This window comes from Protopterus annectens, chromosome 2.part2 (genome assembly GCF_019279795.1).
Source record: "Protopterus annectens isolate FY-2018-M chromosome 2.part2, PAN1.0, whole genome shotgun sequence".
Lineage (NCBI taxonomy): Eukaryota > Metazoa > Chordata > Ceratodontiformes > Protopteridae > Protopterus > Protopterus annectens.
In genome coordinates, this window is record NC_056730.1 from 80,752,870 (window position 1) to 80,775,532 (window position 22,663).

A 22,663-nucleotide genomic window follows, 5' to 3' on the forward strand; every position below is an offset into this window, starting at 1 on the left:
ACAAATCTATCCTGCCAAGAAGTTTTGTTAATGTCACAGACCAAGTTGAGGCCTTGCTTGAGGGTTGTGCGAGGGAAGTTTGACTTACAGATATACAGCAACTCCATCAAGGCTAGGTCTAAGATGGCTGTACAAAACTGAGTGGAGGGACAGGGCTTTTAGCCTATCTGTATAGGATAGGTGTTTGAGACCCTGGATTTTCCTGGTCAGGAACCTGTGTGATCTCTCCAACAGCTGCATGTGCTTGGCAAGGTATATGCCATAGGGGGGATTGTACTCGATAATGGGTCTGATAAGGGAGGAGTACAGGGATGTTAGGACCTCCTTGTTCCTGGATGAAATACCCTTATTTATGAGGTGGGCCATGTAGAAAGCCTTCCATACAATGGAGGCAATGTGGTGGTCAAAAGTCAGGTTGCTATCAACCTGGGTACCCAAGTCCCTCATGACTGATTGTGTGCTCAGTATGTTGTTGTTAATGTGATAATTAGTGGGGATGCAATTTTCCCCAAAGGGGATAATGATGCATTTCTTCGCATTCAGTTTGAGGCCATGCTTCTGGCACCAGTCATTAGTTTGGGTAAGACTCCCTTGGAGGATGTTCACATCACCAGGGAAATTTAAGACAGTGCCCAGCTTTCAGTCATCTGCAAACTTGGTCAGCCACAGACCACTGGTTTTGGCTTGCACCTCAGAAAAGTATATCCCAAACAGTAGATGCACCAAGACTGATCCTTGGGTACACCGCTTGTTACGGATCTATTACTAGACGTGGCTTCCCCTATTTTGGCTAAGTGGTTCTATCAGTGAGCCAGATATGGCTTTGATTTAAGCATACTTATGCAAATATTTTAATACCCAGCCCATGCTGTTCATGCCACTTCTTAATACAGTCTTATACACTCCCAACACTCTTTCCATAGCTCGTCTATTCCACCCATATTCACTGTGCCCCTTTTTATTCATTATGGATGGCATGGATGCTATGCATATGAATTACCTGTGTGTGGCATTCATTTTCCCAGTAGCAGAGTGTATTCTGCAAAGCACAATGATCATAGCAAATTACATATAACCAATATTACCAGATTAGGTAGGATAATTTTGCACTATAACATGAGTTGAGGCTATCTCCTATTTTGTACCAAGAGTGACTGCTTTGCTACTTGTATATTTGTCTACCTATTTCCCCACTGTTGTAAATATTGTTTTGCAAAATACATTATTAGCTGACACAGTTCTATAACATGGTCAGTTACTGGAATTTTATGCCCTCTTTGTCTCCCTCACTTAGTCTTCCCCACTATCAGGTAGGATGATGCGCCATTATAAAAGGACTGTTGTTTTGAGCTTTATACTTAATCATGTTGGAGAGACAGATACAGCACATGATGATGACCATTTCCTGGAACAAACTTCCACTTCAGATCAAACAATGTGACATATCTTTCATCAAGTAGTTAGAAAGCTGGTTGATTATTCACAAATTCACCACCAGCATGACTGGCATATCACTTCTTGAGAATGGAGTTAAGGTTTAAGGGTGGGTATTAGCAAGGTTTACGTGGCCAAGTGGCCCAACTACCTTGTATTGTTTATGATTCTGCAAAACAGAGGCATTACAAAGTTTAAGCATCTAATCTTGCCATGTAATGCATATCATATCTTTATAAGCTCTTTGCTTTTATATTACCTATGTTATTTTTGTTGCATTGATATTGGCCTGTGTTAAAAATGCTCTTGCCGATAAATCATGTAATGGCCGAAAAGGGTCTCTAATTCAGTCTTGATTTCCACTGCAAAACAAACAAACATATAAGTAATGAAATAAATAAGCCATTAAATAAATAAAAGAATGACTGAATAAAATAAATAAATAAATAAATAAATACCTTGCTACTATATTCAGTGCAAACATTATAGAACTTGGGATGTAGATATTTTCAACCATCTCTGGACCAGTTACTTTCTTTTACAGAGTTTCATTTGTACTGTTCATTGTAGCACCTTTTTGCATTTAATCTTGGGGTGTAATAAACCATTCTTTATTTTCTTGACAGTTCTCCATGTTCCACTTCCTGCACGTAATTTTGGATCAAGTTCGTCTAGCCGCTTATTTTCTTTCTGTTTGACACAGCTACTGATTCTATCTTGTTAATTCATTTTCTAACTGTGCTGGCAGTCAGTCTTGATAGAGTCTGACTTTATTTATCTACTGACACAAACCACTTCAGCTAAAAATTATAACTCTTGTATCTGTTTCTATTGCACCTGTACAAAGCCTTTAGTGTTTTTTTTCAGATTTTCACAGTTAGCCAGTACTAAAGTAGGAGAACAATTCAGGGATAGCTTAGTACTAAAGAAGCTTTAGAGTTTCTCTGGTTCTATATTATTTTATTTGTTCTTTTTAACTTGGTATAGCACTGATCCACGTGGACCTTTTTTCTGAATTTGCCTGCAAGCACCGTTGGCTTAAGTGACTTGCTCAGATTCAGACAGTTAAGTCTAGTGCCCCCCAGATCTGCAGAAGTTACTCATTCGCGTATGGGAGTGTTGAGGTATAACAGTCCACACACACACACACACACACACACACACACACACACACACACACGTTATTCATTCGCCTAGGGGAGTGTTGAGGTATAACAGCCCCCAAAACACACACACACACACACACACACACACACAAGCACACACACAAACACACACACACACACACACACACACACACACACACACACACACACACACACACACACACACACACACACACAAACACCACACACAAGCATACAAGCATATGCGGGCATGTAGACACATATGTATGTACACACGTGTGCACACACACACACACACACACACACACACACACACACACACACACACACACACACACACACACACACACACACCCACACACACTTATACTACCTATACCCTAACTAACCAAGGTAGGAAGACAGTCACACACACTCCTCTGAGATCATTCATCCCTCTGTATACACTCACACATTCAGTTACACACATATACACAGGATCACACTACTACCACTACCTCACCACTAAACTTTGTGTCATTTTCCTCTAATGTTATCTGATGCACTGGAAGTAATGGGTAAATGTGAACTTTTGGATGTGTTAATTTAGACAGGTGGTAGCGGTACCTTAGGCGGCTGAGAGTTTCCCCATATCAATTGGCTGAATAAATGTATTATTGGAGGCAATTTTAGGGGGAAAGCACATGGCAACATTATCTCAGAGTACCTCATTACCATTTTCAGTAGACCATAGACAGCCGACCGCTGTGATGTGCCTCTTTGGTTAGAGAATTATGGTAGGGCTGACATCAGAAATGGGTATCATTTTGTGTGTGTGTGTGTGTGTGTGTGTGTGTGTGTGTGTGTGTGTGTGTGTGTGTGTGTGTGTGTGTGTGTGTGTGTGTGTGTGTGTGTGTGTGTGTGTGTGTGTGTGCAAATGTGCGGAGCAGTGAATAGACAGTGCCTGTGGCAACACAATGCATGGACCACCTGAAGTGCTTATAGCATGAAAGTGTGGATTAGTACTCTAGGTAAGTACCAGTGATTCAGAGGCATATAAATTAGATGATAATGAAGTATTTTGTCATTGCAGCTAACGTGTCTGAATTACATTTTCTGCAGTCATGAAAATAGTCCCTTTTGGAAACAGCTCTTACTGTTTGTAGTAAGTTTCTGGGGTTCCTTCTGAATCACAGAGTACTGTATTCTACCTATTTTTAGTTGGACTGTAAGGTTGTTATTGACATTATCTGTTGGAAAACATATATATCGCAAACTACACACACACACACACACACACACACACACACACACACACACACACACACACACACACAACATCATGTTTAGCTGGCTATATTCTATTTACAATGCTATTATAATTCCAGGATTCTGTATGACTTGGTGTGATTGTTTAATTCCATATGCTTCAAATGACCATTACCCGACAAAAAAGTATACAAAACTGAAAGCCCAAGTAAGCAAATGCTTGAGACAGAAGAAGTCATGGCTTCACAGTATCCAGTCACTGTTGTTGAGACTTGTCTTTATGGAAGGAAATCTTATGAGCGGCAGTAGATTATTCATACCTTGTAGGGAGAGTATTCATGTTTTTTACCTTGAAGAGGTCCATTCAAGATGATTTCTTTCATAATTTCTGTTTTCTAGGGAGCATACAAAATGTTATTTGTGTGTAGCAAAATGTTACTAAACTAAGCAGTGATTTATAGTTCCTGGCATACTTAATATCATTGTTATAGCTATTCTGCCTTTGCAATGCAAAAGAACTCAGTTTGGCTAATTAAATTATATAAAGGTTGTAAGAATAATAGTTGCCATCTGTAATAAAAGTAAAAGTCCACTGCCATGCAATCCAGTGATTTTGTTAATTATAAACTCATTGATTTCATTGTACCTTGGACATTTTTATTTCTCAAAACAGAATAGATTACTGACACATCTTTATATCTTCTTTTCCTTTAATATCTTAATGTCTTGTTCTCCTTTCTGTTCTATATGTAAACATACAGAAGGGCAGATCTTTACCAATAGGTTTCCATTTTGAACTAGATATCAGATTAAGACAAGCGTGAGAAACGAAGTGCACATCGCCTGTTCATTTGACTCAGGTATACAAAGACAAGTTTTCCCAGCTTGGTATTGCATGATATTCAGCACATCTGAAATTTGATCAGGTTAATAATGTGCAAGATGAATGAAAAAGCACAGGTGTTGCAAATGAGAAACAATTGTAGGCTAAGCAGCACATGGGTAAATACTCAGCGAGTACAACAAATGCTGTGAATCAGTGCAGATCTGGTTCACTTGTGCAAACCTTATATATTCTGGAAATTATGGAGACCTGTGCATCTCACACATCTTCATATCCACACCTGCAATGACATCTATGACCTGCACACCATGGCCAAACTCAGGGCCATACTGCTGTCCATTTCTGTGTGGACTTTGAGTTACTGAGGGCCACCTGAGACTTGTGATAGTCGCATATTTCTTCATAAGGAATGAATAATTGATATACTTCCTTAGATAATGAGATTCAGCTCTGTGAAATGGAGAGTAAGGAGCAAGCCCTTTAGAAAACCATTTGGACTCACAAGATAAGCACAGAAAAGTAAAGTGTTCAATTTAAGGAAGACACCAAGCGTTGCATGTGATGTTTTATTAAAAATGATTTCAGAAATCTGCAACCAGTGGCAGAAAGAGGCAATGTCTTGATTATGGTTCAGCCAGGCTGAATTCAGTTCTAGCCTGGGGTGCCTGATGGTGCAGATAGGAAAGATGGATGTGCCAATTTTGGGGGATGGGGGTGAGAGACACTCATGTATAGAGCACCCTGGCCAATTATTCTCTCTGGTTGAGACCAGTATGACAATGATGCCAATGCTGCGTGAGGCTGGGAAAATCATCCTGCTGATGTCAAGCACCATGCAGATGTGAGGGACCAGACAGTGTTGATACCTACAGCACAATCATCTCTGGGGTGCTACCAATGTGCAACCAAATGGTGTTGCATTGGGTTCCTCTGTTACCTCACTGACCTAGAGCATAGGTTAGAGACAGTCTGAAAGAGTAAACAGAGGTGAAATAGAACCAACACACGAAGAAAGGGAACTGGGCCAAGCTGATTGTCAGACACGGGGAGGAAAATGTGTGGAAAAAGGAAAGTAACTTTAGACCATTGAGGCTTGATAAAAAATGAAAACAATGTATTCAGCACCAGCTCACTCAGGATACACAAAAAAGTCATAGTGTCAAAAGCTACTGCAATGTGAATGCACAACTTGATATGATAATCTTATATTTCAAATCTTGTTCCTGATACGGGAATAACATTAGTCTAATATTTTTGCTTATTTGGTTGATCAAAAATGTGGCATAGTGTAACATATTCATAGTGTGCTAGCACAGATTAGGTTTGTACATAGTGACACAGTTGCTGAGACACCTCAAAAACTGCACAAATTCATTTTAAGGATATGTATGATTAGTAAACTGATTTATTTACTTATTTGGATAACTTGCCAGAAAAATATCATATTCTGGCAATTATACATTCTATATCAGTAAGAAATGTTCCAAGGATATTACCAACAACTATCAGGAAGAGAACTGAATAATACTGAAAAAAACTTGAGAGTTTTCATTCCATGTAATTAGAAAACTTCCTCAAAATAGTATGATGCAGCTCTCTACCGCTTACGTAATCATAAAACGGATATTCATTCACAAACCAACCAATCAATTACTATTACTATTGTAAAATGATTCTGCGTTACAAATGACACAAAATTCATTGCATTCATGTTCCTACTAATTAATATCATTATACCAAACAGTAACTTTAAAGCTTTAATTTCAAGGTGATGATGGATGAGTGACTTATAACAATGAATTAACTAGGAAGAGTCAGTTCAACCTATATCTAACAGCACTTTCATCTGCTTTAGAAAAATGTTGTAAAAAGGCCATCAGAGAACTACACAGTTAGAAGAAAAAAATTCACGTGTTTTGCAATTTCACAGTAAAGATTAAGCAGCTTTGGAAGGAACTGAAACTCAATAATAATATAAATATAATGAGACTGGACAAGGGTGGGGTTTGGTAATTATGGACTGTTTTTTTTATATTCTAAAAAATGCTGGATTATCTAAACAACAGTACTTTCTTTTTATTCCTGTATACAAATATGAGGTGAATGTACCATACAATAGAATAGATATGTGACTTAATGACTTATGTTGCGAGAATTACCTTACTAAGAACAATCGGGATTATCTAAAGGTTGTTAAAGCATTGATATCTGCCATTTTGGCACATCCAAGGTGGATAAATCATGGACTGGTCCTCCATTGAGACGTATTATAGTAGCAGGATGATTTGAGACAGAATTGATTGCTAAACATATAGGCCATAGACCAAAAAGTATTGATGACATTTGTCATGTACTAATAGATTCCTGGCATTTTTGAGGACTATGGGTAAGATGATCTATAATACATCGTGTTATTTGTATGCCATTGATATAAAGGATCTGTTTCTAGTAATTCAACATGATGAGAGACTACTGTGGTTATTGGAAGCCTTGCCTGAGCATTACCCACTTCCCTTTAATGATATAAAAGTGCTTACATCATTTATGAAACTGGTATTGACCAACAACTATGTGTTTTTTGTTGAAAGAGAGTATTACAGGCAAATCAGGGGTATTTTGATAGGGGCAGAAGTATCCTCAATGTTTGCCAGTATTATTCTATGGTGGTGGGAAACCAACCATGTTTTTAAAATTGACTTCAATAAATATCTTTATGCTGCAGTAGCATTGTCGCCTCACAGTTAGACGTTGCCCGTTCGATTCTCAGTTAGAACGTCTTCTGTGTAGCGACATGCATGAATGGGCGTACCTTCATTGAAGGTTGTGCGTTAGGCCCAGCAAGCCAGTACGTAAAAATCTACTGCCAATCATTAGCAGACCGGAGTTCCGCTGTGGTGACCCCTAACCGGGAAAAGCCGAAAGAAACAAACAAACAATAAGTATTTGAGATATTTGTATGTTATTTTTATTATGTGAAGAGGAAACTTGATTGAATTTGATACATTTATGGATTATTTTAACAGTACTGTGATGACCACCAACTTAATCTGGTGGCAGTAAGTAAGGAGCCTCAATCGTCACCACTGTCTCTGTTAAGGAAGTATCACTGAAAGCAGGGATAGAACACACAATTTCCCCTAAGGGCACACTGTGGACAGGTTCCGAACCTGGGACTGAACTATTTACTCCAGTCCAGATCCCCAATTGAGTCCTCACACTACCCACTGCAGAGCCCAGTTCCATCTATTTGACACACTGACTCTTAAATATTTGATAATCACACATACAAACACTCTTGGAAAAGACTGCCACATATTTACCTGCTATGCCCTCTTTCCCAAGTTACACTGTAATGCTGCCATCAGTCAAAACACCACAATACCATTCAAAAGGTGTGTTAATTTTTATTGCGTAAAATAAATCTTGATATGTAAGGTAGCATGTAATCCAATAGTCAGGCTTTTTGGAGTGGCCCTGGTGTGATCACAATAAGTATAAACACTCTCAGGTTATTAAAAGTACTTTCTCAATAACCAGCCACAATAAAAAGTAATAAAATATTTAATAAATAAAATGATTTAAAACATATGTGCACTGAATAACTGATTCCAATAAACCACAGCATTTCAAACACAGGAATTGTGAAAATAACACTGTAGGATAGGTTTCACACTGATTAAGAAAAACTCTATATAACTGTAACTCCTTATTTGTCTAAACATTAAATGTCCCATGTCTAATCTAATTAAGTCAGATAAGCAAGATGATAATCTTACTTCTGCAATCAAAATAAGAATATATTTCCAGTCTTGAGCTCTTGAGACTATTGTCTGGTCCTCAGTGACTGGAATAGCAAATCCTATTATTTCTGCTGAATAGCTCTGGAAGCTCTGGCTGATAATTACTGATCTGGAAAACAACTGCTGACTATTACAACTGCTGCAACTGCTGCTCAACTCAACACAATTAAATAAACTCAATTGACTCAGAACCTGCTTTTTATAGCAGAATCTTTTAAAAGTCACAGAAAACTGCTATGAGAATTCTACTCTCTCATTTCAGACTTTTGGAAAGTAAACAAAAACAGCTGCTGCAGAGATTCCATTCCTTTCATCTCAGGCTCACAATGACATCACTCTAGTTCAGCTAACTGGCACAACCTGCATTCAGAATTCTTCTTAAAAGACATGTACATTTGGTCAGCCAGAAGAACACTCTCTCAAGGCACTCCTAAAAATGGAGAACATCAATATCTGTGTAGTAACTGAGACCTGGTTCAAGGCTCCAGAGAGCACCCCTGCAATACCAGGCTACAACTCTTATCACACGTTCCGGCCACCAAACCAAGACCAAAACACTAAAGGTGGAGGAGTGTCCATATTCACCAAGGATATTCACACCTACAGGCTAGTTGCCCAACACAATGCATCTGAAATTCTCCAGGTGCAACTAACACTATGTAAGACTACAATCCAGATTGTAGCTTGCTACAGACCCCCACCATGCCCCATGATGTTCACTACACCTTTCTGAACATACTGGAAAATGTTAAGATACAGCCAAACACCCTAATACTGGGTGATTTCAACTACCCTGCCATTAACTGGGAAAACTACTCAGGTGCCAACACCTTTTCCCAATGGTTCTTGGAATTCATAAATTCCAATGGCTTGGGTCAACTAATCCATTGTCCCACCAGGGGCTCCAATATCCTAGACCTGGTCATTACCAACATGGGAGATAGATGCTCCACACCAGTGGTCACCCCCTCATTTGTCAGGTCTGACCATAAGCTAATCACCCCTAACATCCACATCCCATCCCCAACCCCAGTAAGGAAAGCTCTGTAAAAAACTTCTCCAAAGCCAATTTCATGCTACTCAAGTCAAAAGTGACAAACTTCATGACACCCATGCAGACAGGAGCTGAATGTTTGACTGCTGAATCTTACACTAAGGCACCGTACAAGCACATGCACTCGTGCATGAATCATGCCATCCCAAATAGAACCAAGATGCTCTCCTACAAAAAAAAGGAAGCCAATCTGGTGGTCCCATGCCATAAACAAACTGTACAACAGAAGGAAGACACTGTTGCAGAAAAGAGGAAAATCCCAGGATGCAAAAAACTCCCTTACCAGCCTCAGTAAGAAGCTTAGATCCCTCATAAAATCATCCAAAGCAAGTTACCAAAATAAAATTGCTAAAGATTCCAAAAACAACCACAAGGCATTCTATAGTTATGTCAAGAATCTAAATAGCAATTAAACATACTGATCCCAAGGATATTGCCAATATCCTGGCAGATCGATTTAGCGCCAACTTCACCCCCCCTCTCACCCCCTAAAGGACCCATCTCAATACCAAAAGATTGCCAAATTCTGGTAATCATGGCTACACAGGTAGAAACCACACTCTCCAAAGCTAAGAATACAGCATCCATGGGACCAGATGACATCCTGGGCTGTGTACTACATGAACTACAAAGAGAACTGGCATCTCACCTAGGTGTGATGTTTAGTCATAGCCTCACCTCAGGCTTCATGCCCACTGAGTGGTGCACAGCTACAGTTATCCCACTTCACAAAGGGGGGATCCACCTTGGATCCTGGGAACTACCGCCCCATCAGTCTGACGAGCCTGATCTGCAAGGCCATGGAATGTATTATCATGGAACTTATACACAAAGACATTGGCAACCTTCAAACACTGGACCCCACCCAGTTTGGGTTCGTGAAGGGCTGATCTTGTCTCCTGAACCTGACTGACTTCATCGAATCAGTCTCCATAGCTGTGGACGAGAGTAAGGAGGTCCATACAGCCTATCTGGACCTCACCAAGGCCTTTGACACCATCCCCCACTCTGGAATCATAGATAAACTTACTAAGCTGGGCATAAATCCCTATGTCACTTGATGGGTTGTAATCTGTCTTACAGACAGAACACAGACTGTAAAAATAGCCGACTCCAAATCCACCTCCAGACAGGTGACAAGTTGAGTACATCAGGGTTCAGTTCTGGGACCACTCTTGTTTATCATCTACTTCTCTCAAGTACAGGCCAACACTAAGGGAATCTGGCTAACAAAGTTCGCAGATGACTGCAAAATGGGAGCCATTATTGAATCCCCAAATGATGTGGATACTCTACAAAAAGGCCTTACAGAAACAGATGCTTGGAGCCAAAGCCATGGGCTCAAGCTTAATGCCAAGAAATGTATAGTTATACCCTTTGGGAAAAAACATGTACCCATGAATTACCACATAGGTGGCAGTACACTAAACACCAAAAGTGTGATGAGAGACTTAGGGACACAGGTGGACAGAGGTCTCACCTTCGATAACCACATCACCACAACAGTCAGGAAATCCTTCTATGTGGCACACCTCATCTCTAAGGGCTTCTCATCCAGAACAAAGGAGGTCATTGTCCCACTGTACTCAGCTCTCATTTGATCCATTATAGAGTACAATGCCCCATTTGGTATATACCTCAAAAGACATCTGCAACAGCTGGAAAGGCCATCACTAAAAGAATTATAGGCCTAAAGCAAATGCCCTATGCTGACCATCTAAAAAAACTCCAGCTGTACTCTGTGGCATAGCATCTACTCAGAAGTGATCTCTGCTTAACATACAAGGCCATGTCAAACCCTGAGCTGTTGGACATGCTCCACTTAAAGACATCCCAATCCCTCAGAGCCACACGCTCCAGGGATCTAAACCTTGTCATCACAATGAACAAAACAAGCTGGAGGGATAGGTTCCTGACCCAGAGACTCCCCATACTCTGGAATAGACTGCCCATACATGTCAAGCACAGCGCCTTCTTGGCCCTCTTCAAAAGGAACCTTGATGATTGGATGGGAGATAGGAAATGCACCCGGGGATCACGTCAGTCACGTAGACAGGGGTCCAGGGAAGTAAATATTGTGGGAAGAAATATCCAGGGAATTGTTATGGCTAGGCTTGTATAGGCCCTAAGGCCAATAGCCTAGTACCAACCTATGAACATTCTCTAAAGTATTCAATGGTATTTATTACTGCTTGGTTGTAACTTGATTAAAGCCACAACAAGCCCTTACAAATGCACTCTTCTATGAAACACCTCCAGGATGGATCATGGTAATCCCAAATCCCAAATAAAACCAAGACTTTTCCACAAAGGGGCAAACGTCCAGTCTGGACCCCAGCCGCCACAAAAACAAACAATAAGAGGAGAAAGCTATTACATGATAGAACAAAATCCATAAAAGCACAGATATGCTCAGAATTAGTCCAAAATGATACAAAAATCACTGAACCCACAGACATTGCCAACATTGGTCCCACTCAAGCACAAAGGTGGCGCCCCTGTACTACCCAATACCAATAACACAAGTCTAGTCTGCAAAAGCTATGGAGACTCATATAATGGAGCTCATAAACAAAGATATAGGGGACTTGCAGACATTGGACCACCCAGTTGGCTTTTTTGTCAAGGGAAGATCATGCCCTTTGAACTTGGTCGACTTTTCAAATAGTCACCAAGGCCATTGATGAGGGAAAGGCAGTCCATACAGCCTACCTTGACCTTGCAGGGTTAGGTGCTGTGTCAGACTCCAAGCCGGGGTGCCAAGGTGTGTCCCACAGGGCTCGTCTTGGGTCCCTATTGTTTTGGCATCTACTTCAGAACTACAGGCCAACATGGGAACAGACTGGCTGACGGTGACAAAGCATGCAGATGACTGCAAACTGCCAGGAAGCAAGTGCAGTGACTCTGATATCCTTCAGAAGGACTCACGGAAACAGATAGCTGGTGCCAGAGCCATGGCCCTGAAGTTAAACGCCAAAAATGGCTACCATATGTAAATCCAGAAGACACTATCAGGAATCAGGGGGGAGGGGGAGGGACACTGTTGACAGTGGCCCTTTTCACTTCTCACATTACAAAGGAAAAGTGGTTACCTTAGACCCCACCCACTGATCATGAAGGATTCACATTCAGATTCAGTAGTGAGGTCATTCCCCTGCTACTCTTCTTATCAGACCACAAATGAGTAGTTACATGCCCCATCTGGGATGTATCTCACCCGACATCTGCAGCAATTGTTCTCCAAAAGGATAAAAAGGACAAAAAATCTCATATATGCTGCCAGATTGAAGACTCCACCTAGGCTCAATCGCATACCGAGCTGCTTTGCTCAGAGGTGACATGTGCATACAGGCCATGTCCATGTCGGAATTAATGATGGATGCTCTCCAAAAAAAAAAAAAATCCACCACCACCACTACTAGAGCAAGACTTAAACCTTAGCACGGATATAAATAGCTTGTGGAATAAAAAAATCCCGTCCATGAGGCAGAGCAGGCCTCGAAAGTTCAGTGTTCAAGAGAAAATCAGACCTGTGGATGGGGGATCGTAGGTGAATACGGAATCATCTCTGGGCTGACGCTACCAGAGGCACAACAAACTAATGGGCACAGTATTTTTATATATAGGGCGTAGTACACATAATTTGGGGGCTAGGCTTATAAATGCCTTAGGGCAGATAGCCTAGTATAAACCTATGAACCTATGAACCTATGAACCTATGAACTATTTGATTCAAGCATCTTACACAAATCAAAGAAACAATCAAAGCCATAAACTTATTTACAAAATTATAATTAGTCATGCTGGCAATTATAATACAAGGTAATTTATACTTATTTACACATATTTACAAAACAGCCAGACTTGATAGCAGAGATAACATCTGATGTCCTCACAAGTACATCATCTTTTTTGGAATTTTCTTATACTAGTCATGATTGTAAAACTAACTTTTTAGATGTTAAGCCTTTTAACAATTTTGTCAATCAGACTTTTGAAATCGCAATTTATAGCCCACCTACTACATTTTTTTTTTGCATTATAACACATAACACCGCCAATAACAAAAGACAAATCTTGTTATGTGGCAAACAATAAGGCTTTCAGGATTGGTCTCAAATGATAGTGATTTTATTAAAGAAACTGGTACATTTCCTTTATTGGGGCAGCAATTTAAACACAGTTGCTGAGCTCTGAATCCAGTTACTTGTCATGTCTTTTGGTCTGAATATAACCAGATGTCTGTAAAATTATTTTACTGCATAATAATTAACAAAGGCAATGTCATTTCTAAATTTTGCACACACCTGGTTAAAAGACATGATAAGGCATTGAATTTGAGCTCAAAGATTACGTTTAAAGTGTTTCCTTCCTGTGTACCAAGCGGACAAGTCACAGGGATTGCCAGGTTTTCCACAAACTTCATTGTCCAAAATGTAGCACTTATTTTTTCATAAAACCTTAAAAATATATTTTATATTTGCGCTAGAAAAAATAAAATTAAGCCTCTCCCTTTAAACTGTGTTTGTTTAAATATCCTGCAAGCAGCTGTAGAGTGTCCCCAACTCATGAGCTGATTGGTTATCACAGGCGACACCTCTGTGCCAGGCCTCTCACACTCCCTTCCCCCTTCAACTCGCTGTCTTTTCGTACATAATTAAGCTAAATCTATTTTCTGCATTTTTGATGTGGATGGCACACTTATACCACCAACACAGGTATGTCATTTTTCTGCAGAACTGTTCATTGCTTTTAGGAAGTATGTCAATGTACAGCACCGCTAGATCATAGCAGCTGGTGGAATTTCACCTGCCAAGGTTACAAACTGGGTAGTGGAATTCATGATGAACCTCATTTTTATCATGACAAAATCTGCTAAGTTTGGCATCACCCTTGTTCTGTAGCAAGTCTCTGGAGCCGTTGTGCAGAAGGTTTGCAGCCATACTATTTATCTTCTGAAAAACACCAACTATTTATTTTATCTGACTTGACCCAGTAGGTATATTACATATTTATCCCCTTATCAAATTCCCCAAGACCAATTTGAACATGGACTTTGGTACAATGGATCACAGTATCTCAATGGTATTAATGGATGACAACAAAACATAGAGAAAAAGGGAAACTCTAGAAAGATACTGGATGGAGGTCTTTGATCATTTCAGTATGGAGATAAGCTAAGTAGTAAACTATGTTTTGTTAACAAAAAAGGTAGGAATTTGAAGTCACAATCTGAGTGTAATAGCTATATAACTAGAGAAAGCGATGAAATAGCTATGCATATTCAAATGGGATTATTGTGCACAATGCCATTTCAATAACATTACAAGCAATATTATTATAGTGGACTACCCTAGAACTATTACCACAAATAGTAATCAAAACTGTGGCACTGTGGGGGGGTGATATATGTAGCTACAAAAAAACTATAAAAAAGCTATAAAACAGCATTTTACATTGGCAGGACTGAAAAAGTATGAAGACTTAGGATTTAGCAACATTCCAATACTATTAACAGAAAGGACATTAGCAACACATTAGCCAAGCATTTTATGAGTTCTGTCAAGTTTAACATTTTTTTTTTTTTGCCCTGGAAAAGGTTCAACATAATGTGGGGGACAGGTAAGCATTTTTGTAATTTAAGGAATTGCACTGGCAAATCCTCCTGAAAGTCAAACAGCCTCCAGGTTTAAATGGGAAGGTATCCATTCACAGTACTTGATATAGCATGTTTTATGTTTTGAACAAATATATTTAATGTATTATAATGAGTATAATTAGTAGAAAATTAAAAGCAAGGAATTTTATGTGATTTTTTTATGGAATATCATTTATTTTAATGTATGATAATTTATAAGTCATTGATTGGTGGTTTATGAATGAATATTCATTTTATCATTATTTAAGGAAGTTACAGCATACTATTCTGAGGAATTTATGTTGCTACCTGGAATGAAAGAGCTCATGTTTTTGCAATAAAAGTGCCCTGACTGGGAAGAAGTGCATTTTTTTAGTTTGTTTTCTGTTTACTTTGACATGTTGCAAAATCTAAATAAAGTGATTAAAAAGAGCTTGCTGGGTCCTTATATTTGAGGAAATATTGTAACATATGCCAGATAATGAATTATTTTCATTTTTAGATGCAAAACATGGATTCTGGCAGATACATCTTGACAAGGAAAGATCCAAAGCATTTACATATATACACCTTCAGGAAGAGAGAGATTCTGAAGACTTCTATCCAGTACCATGTACACCAGAAGTATTGTAAAATCAGTTACATAACAAATTGAAGGTTTATAAGGTGCAGTGAATAAAATTAATATGATGTCACTGTGGTTACATTGAAGAAGAACATACAACTATTGAAGTTTAAACAAAATAAAAGGTCTGAAATACAAGTAACGCTTCTTAAATATATAGGTTATTTTCTAGCATCAGGGCATCTGAAGGCAGAATTAGAGAAAGTTAAATCAAATGCCCAAACCAGAATGTAAAGAAGCATTAATGAGATTTATAGGAATGATACAGCACCTTAGACATTGTGCACCTAGTATGCTAAAGCACTCAGCAAATATCAAAAATGTTACCAGGATATGTATTCCAGAAGACTCTGAGAATTGCAGACAAGAGACGGCAGAAAAAATAAAAAAATCTTGGCTGGATCTGATGTCTGAAATTATAGCAACAGGTCTAACAGCTGAACCAAGAGCCAATGAGGTTCAAGAACTGAATACTTATCTGCATAGAAGATTAAGAAACGTCCATAGGAACACAACATCTAATTCAGTCTGTCAGATGCAATGCGATGAAGCACATCTATAAAAGCTCTGGTAAAGTCATATGAAAAAGTAGTTATACAGGAAGAAGTAGCTTAGCAAAAACAATCTTTATAAATCAATGTAAATCCAGAACTGAAGCCACGAGGGAAATTAACAACTCAGAAAAAAAACTTCCTGTTGTGGAAGTAGTATTACAATACTGGCCAGACATATTGATAGTCTGTATACTTATTTCAGGGTTTTTGCAGATTTCACAGTCATTGAACATCGCCATATTATGCTCACAGACCATATTAATAACACATCTCAAAATTAATTTCACGCTACGTATATACAGCCAGTAAGTACCTCACAGTATTTTTAACTTTTGTAAACAGCAACAAAAGATGTATATGTATCATCTTGTTTTACGGAATTAAACATGGATGGTAATAGATGTGCATGTTACCACATCATTCCAGCAGTACTTAGCACTCAGATTATAGACCTCACAGAGGCTGTCCACACAATGAAATTGTTTGAGTTCTTGCCGAACTTCTTGGCAAACATGGCAAATGTTACACATGTAATGTTACTTTTCTACACTGCTGTGATTAACAAGCATAGTAGAGACTTAGGCTCATTACAGAAGATCTTAACTACTTTTATTTAATTATGTCATGAGTTAATTATTGGCAAACTTTTCTTGCAGAAAAAAGAAGATTACAGTGAAACAATTCATTCATCTTGTGATGACTAAGATTTGATAAAATAGATTTTTCTTGAATGTACACTTACTATTTTACACCATCAGTAGAGGATGCATCACTGAAAGTTATATATATTCTCTACTACTGAATAATTATCATATAGTAGTGATTTTTAGGTCTGGAGCAAGTTTATTTAAAATACACAAGCTGTTTAATTTAGAAAATTAAATCTGCAACTTATTAGGCATTAAAGGAGCTGTGAAGTTTAGAGCATTACCACCTTTTAATTCCACAAAGTTCTATGCCATATCAGTGTATGCAAACAATTTCATAGGTACTTATTCGGTTATTGATCTGTGAGTATCTTAAGAAGTCTAACCTTACATTTCCATGGTAATTTTAACCCTTACATTTTGTGTTTGCCATCCATGCATCCAAATTGCATTAGACTGGAGTACGATACGCACTTCCTTTTATGTACTTTATGTAGAGAGTGGAGGACAGTTTATGGATGAGGTATTCCCTGTGACACAAACCTATCCCTCCCTTCCATCAAGTTTTATTTACATTGCAAAAGAGATTGAGATCGCTCAATTGGGATTTCATACTACCACTGGACTGAATGTGAAGTACGTCTGACAGGATAGGGCCTTTAGAGGTTCTATACAGGAGGCAGCGGTTGACTCATAATAGCCTGCAGGATACTGAGGAAATGGAAAAGGTTTTAAGATGGTCCAAACAGTTTTTTTGTGATCTAGGCAATTTTGTTACCAAGAAATTGCTGCTGTCACTCCAGTTGTGACAACTTCTTGTCCAAGTACAAACTGCATGGGGCATTAGATTCAATGATCAGCCTGGTAAGGGTGGAGTACACAGGAATGATTAAACATCCAGAACTTTGTATAACTGTCCATGATTAGCACTTTCATTCAGGATATGTTTAAAATTTATATAATTTTATTAATTCTATGATTTCCTACAATTTTCAAGATTATGTTGTTACTGCTTTCAAACTTTATTTTGCATGCCTGAAATTAACAGAACATACTTTTTACCTTCTTTAGACACCTATTGGGTCCAGTCTACAGAAGTGAGCTAAATGATCATGATTCCATTTTATCTTGGATTTCACCTGTTTCTCAGAGGAGTGATGGATCCAGCAGAGAAAAAAAATATATCAATCATTGAAGCCGATACTTCTCTCCCTTTGTGGAAAGAGTGTAGAGTCTCAGGAAATTATGATGGCCTTAACCAAACTTGTGGCAGAATGTTACTGTCCCATAAGGATAGTTAGTGTAAGAAATATTTAAAGCAAAACTACAGACACTTGACATGTGTGTGCATGCCTATAATCTGGAGCTACTGTTCTCATACTTTCTCTCCTGTTATTCCTTCCAAATCCAGGGATTCGGTAGCATCAATGGTACAACAGGTGCTGGAATATCAGAAGGTTGTAGGTTCTATTCCCACCCTTGGTGCATGGATTAATTTTCAGTACTGAGACAGCAGTGCAACATAAGGGGGTGCTGCACTCCTGAATGTGCTGCTCTTTGGATGAGACATTAAACTGTGGCTTGAACTGGTGGTAGTTCAGGTGAATGTTAAAGATCCCAAGGCAGCTATTGACAAGACAATAGAAACTTAATTAATTTACTAAATATGCAATGAATACATACAAAGATCAAAACAAAAAGGATGTATATACATGTCCAGAAAAAGGAACACAAAAAATAAAATGTGAGTTAATAAGGAAGGCAGACCTTATACATTATTGCCCTATCCTTTTTGTCATAACTGATGTTTTAACGTTTTATAAAGAAGGTGTTACAATAGGCAAGGCACAGTATCCAAGAGTATAATTTTATCATATTTATCCTTGTGCAAAGGAAAGGGAATACCTCTATGACCACAAAGTAACATGGAAAGATTACAGAGTCCTAAACAAAATAAACTGTATACAGAATAAAGTCTGTCCCAGTAAGTTATCACCATTGGACAAGATAAATCTTTGTGTCAGTGTTGAATTTTGGACAAAATATAATACAAATGAAGAGAAGCTAAATAACACAATTGAATAAAACTAATCCACTTTTTCCTTGCAATATAAAATCCTTTGTATTATAGGATTTGACCTATTTCCCCAAAATAAAAGGGAAAATATTTCTAATAAGTGCTTCTCATAAAGATTTGGCAATACAAAAATGGCACCATAATACCCAAATAGTTTACTCAAAGGTATAGAATTTAAAACACACACACACACGCAGATATATATATATATATATATATATATATATATATATATATATATATATATATATATATATATATATATATATATATATATATATATATATATATATATATATATATATATATATATATATATATATATATATATATATATATATATATATATATATATATATATATAGTTTAAAATAAGATAGCATGTGTATCATCCATTCACTTAAAATCATGTGTATGAAATTAGCAATATCATTCCATAAACAATAACATTCTATATATATATATATATATATATATATATATATAAAATAACGGTTTACTATAAAATGACTGAAAATCAAAAGACTGAATCCCAAAAAAGACTGAAAATTCAAAATATTGAATGATGGAATTTTCCCCTTCTCCACTGTTGTGCGATTTTAGAGTTGGTATATATATTTAACAGGGGGTATGGGGGACGCAGCCCCCCACATGAGAGGAGCAGGGGGGCTTGCCCCTTGCATTAAACATATATTCAATTTTTTGCATTTTCAGTCTTTTTGGGATTCAGTCTTTTGGTTTTCAGTCATTTGACAGTAAACCATATACATACATATATATATATATATATATAGCAGGGGTGCTAGCAGTGTTAAGGTAAGTGTTTGTTTTTTTTTTTTGTTTTTTTACATGTTCAATATTTCAAATGTCGATCGTATGGTCTCGGCCATATGGTCTTCGACATTTTGGAATGTCAACCATGTAAATTAGACCTGTTCTCAGATACTGGGATGAATGCAGCTATGAACAAGTATGCATAAAGTGGTTAATGCAAGTGGTGAACAGAACAGCCTTTATTATTAACTTTTAAAAGGTGTAAAGGGGTTTTATATGTTGATGGTTTCTTTAAAAAATGGAAAGGAAAAATATGAAAGATTGAAAAAGGGAAGACATAACAAAGAGAGAAACAGAGAAGGAAAATACCATTCTCAGTTTCTGATTTGGTAGGGAGAGGAGGTGAGAATGGAAGGGTACTAGTAGGGGATACTTTTTTATATAAGAGGAGAGTCTGGGTGGGAAGTAGGTAAGACGGTATAGGAGTGAGGATTAGGAAAGAAAGGCAGTGAAGAGGAATTGAGATCTGGAGGAAACCCCAGTCCACAGGACTTAAATAATGTTCACTACCTGATCGTGTTGCAGTGGTGGACCCTGATATTCAGGGAGCATATGTCTTTAGTGATCCAGCGGTGATTATGGAAATGAGCTTTCAACCAGCTGAAGAGTATCCTGGAGTAGCTGAAGACCTCTCTCAACTACCTGCTTCACCACATCTGTTGAGAAGACTACAGTTTATGAGGCTTGCCAGGCTGCCATGTGCCAAGGTGCTTATGTGACCAGTGCCACCATCCTTACCCTGAAATTATGTCCTTGGATGAGCAGAGGGTGAATGCTCCCTGATATCTGAGGAACATGTTTGGGCTGCTCCTAAGAATTCTGGATCTGTGGAAAAAATTAACATAAATGGGGGAGAAAAATAAAGGAGTACATAATTAATATAAGATAAATAAAGCAAGAGAGAGAGTGTGTAGAGACAAACAAGGAAGACCACACTAAATTACCTCATAATGGAATACATCATTGCAATCTTTATTAATATTCATTTTTTTAATAAAATTCAAATAAAGGAACATTTGGGGAAATGCTTCTTGATACATGGCAGCAATCAGTACATTGTTATGAAGCAGTGGTGATTTTCACATTTGCAGACTACTAATGCTAATGACATATGCTGGTGTAATGTAATAAATGGCATCACACTAAACATTTCCACTTGATATGGTTGTGCTGAAGTGGTGTAAATAAAACATTTCTACTATCTTTGCATTCATAGTTACAAAATAAATAAGAAATATAAACCTTTTAATTTATTTCTTAACATTACTTTTATAAATGTAAATAATTATTTTTGCATACTCATGAGTGGCTTCAATAAGTTGTTTTCATGATCTTGACTCTAATGTATCTCTTTAGCTGCTTATAGAACACTTAAAGGATGGTTGCCTAACTGTCTCAGATGTGTGTTTTACTATATCTCTGACACAATTACATTTACTATTCAGAAAGACACCTAAGTTGTTGTCATACTTGCTTAGGATATATTCTTACTTCTGTATATATATGTATATCTTTGGCTGTATGCTTCCATTAATTTAACAGGAGAACAGAAAGTGTAGAATTTCATACTTTGATTATAACTAGTCCATGCTAATTGGCATTTCTGTTAAGGCATGTTGAACTGCAAGGATTGGAAGACTTATTGCAATTGTTACATTTCTATGCCTCTCTACAGCTTGTCTAGTTGGAGTTTGGGTACTTTATGCAACCTTTTTACAATTAATTTGTATTTTCTGTTTTCTACTCTGCAATGCATATCCTACTTGCATGTTAAGGTAGTATCTAAACAACAGATTTAGCTTCCCATTATAGAGGCAGAAGCTGTACACACACATATAGTAATGCTTCAAATGAGAGGAGGTTTTGGGCATCCTTTCAGTTCAGCATGTATGGAACCAAACATTTACTTTCACATAATGCATTCAATAGAAATAATTCATGGCAATGTGTGCTTTCATAGTTAGTAGCTTAATAAATGTAAGCACATAAAGGGATCAAGGAGAAATGCTTGCAGAATAAATGAACCACTGCTGATTATTTACATGCTACTTTAACCACCCCCCACCCAAACCTCCACTGTGGTTAGGGTGTGATGAGTTCAGGGATCTTTTATGCGCAATTAATAATTTGAAAGAAATGACTGCCTTATACAAATATAACATTAATAACTATTTTGAGGCCCACACAAACCAAATATTTTGTATCTATAAATTGATTATACAGTAACTAATCACTAGGCTAATATGCACAAAATATGAAATTATATATGACTGCAAATATATTATTTTCTGTTTGTGTATAAACATTATATATATATATATATATATATATATATATATATATATATATATATATATATATATATGTGTGTGTGTGGGTGTGTGTATCTATCTACCTATATGTATGCATATCTAAATCTATATCTGGTTCCCCTTTGAAATCTCAAAATACTGAAATATTGAATTTCTGTATCTTGAGATGAAAATAACAAAAGTGCAGTTATTCAAAACTGCATTTTAATGAATCTTAGTTTACTGAATCCATGTCAGTTCTGGTGCGATGTGTACTTTATGGTTTGCTGTCTCTTTAAGGTGCAGTGTGGTCTGGGATTTAGACATTGCAGTCAATGTGTGGTTATGTGCAGAGATTGAGGTATTTTTTTTACCGTTTAAGGGTTTTGGGTAGAAATGTGTTGTTTTTTAATTTTTTAGGAAGCTTTAGGAGTAGGTTGGGGTAGGTAGGTGAGAAAGTGTGTGTGTGTGTGTGTGTGTGTGTGTGTGT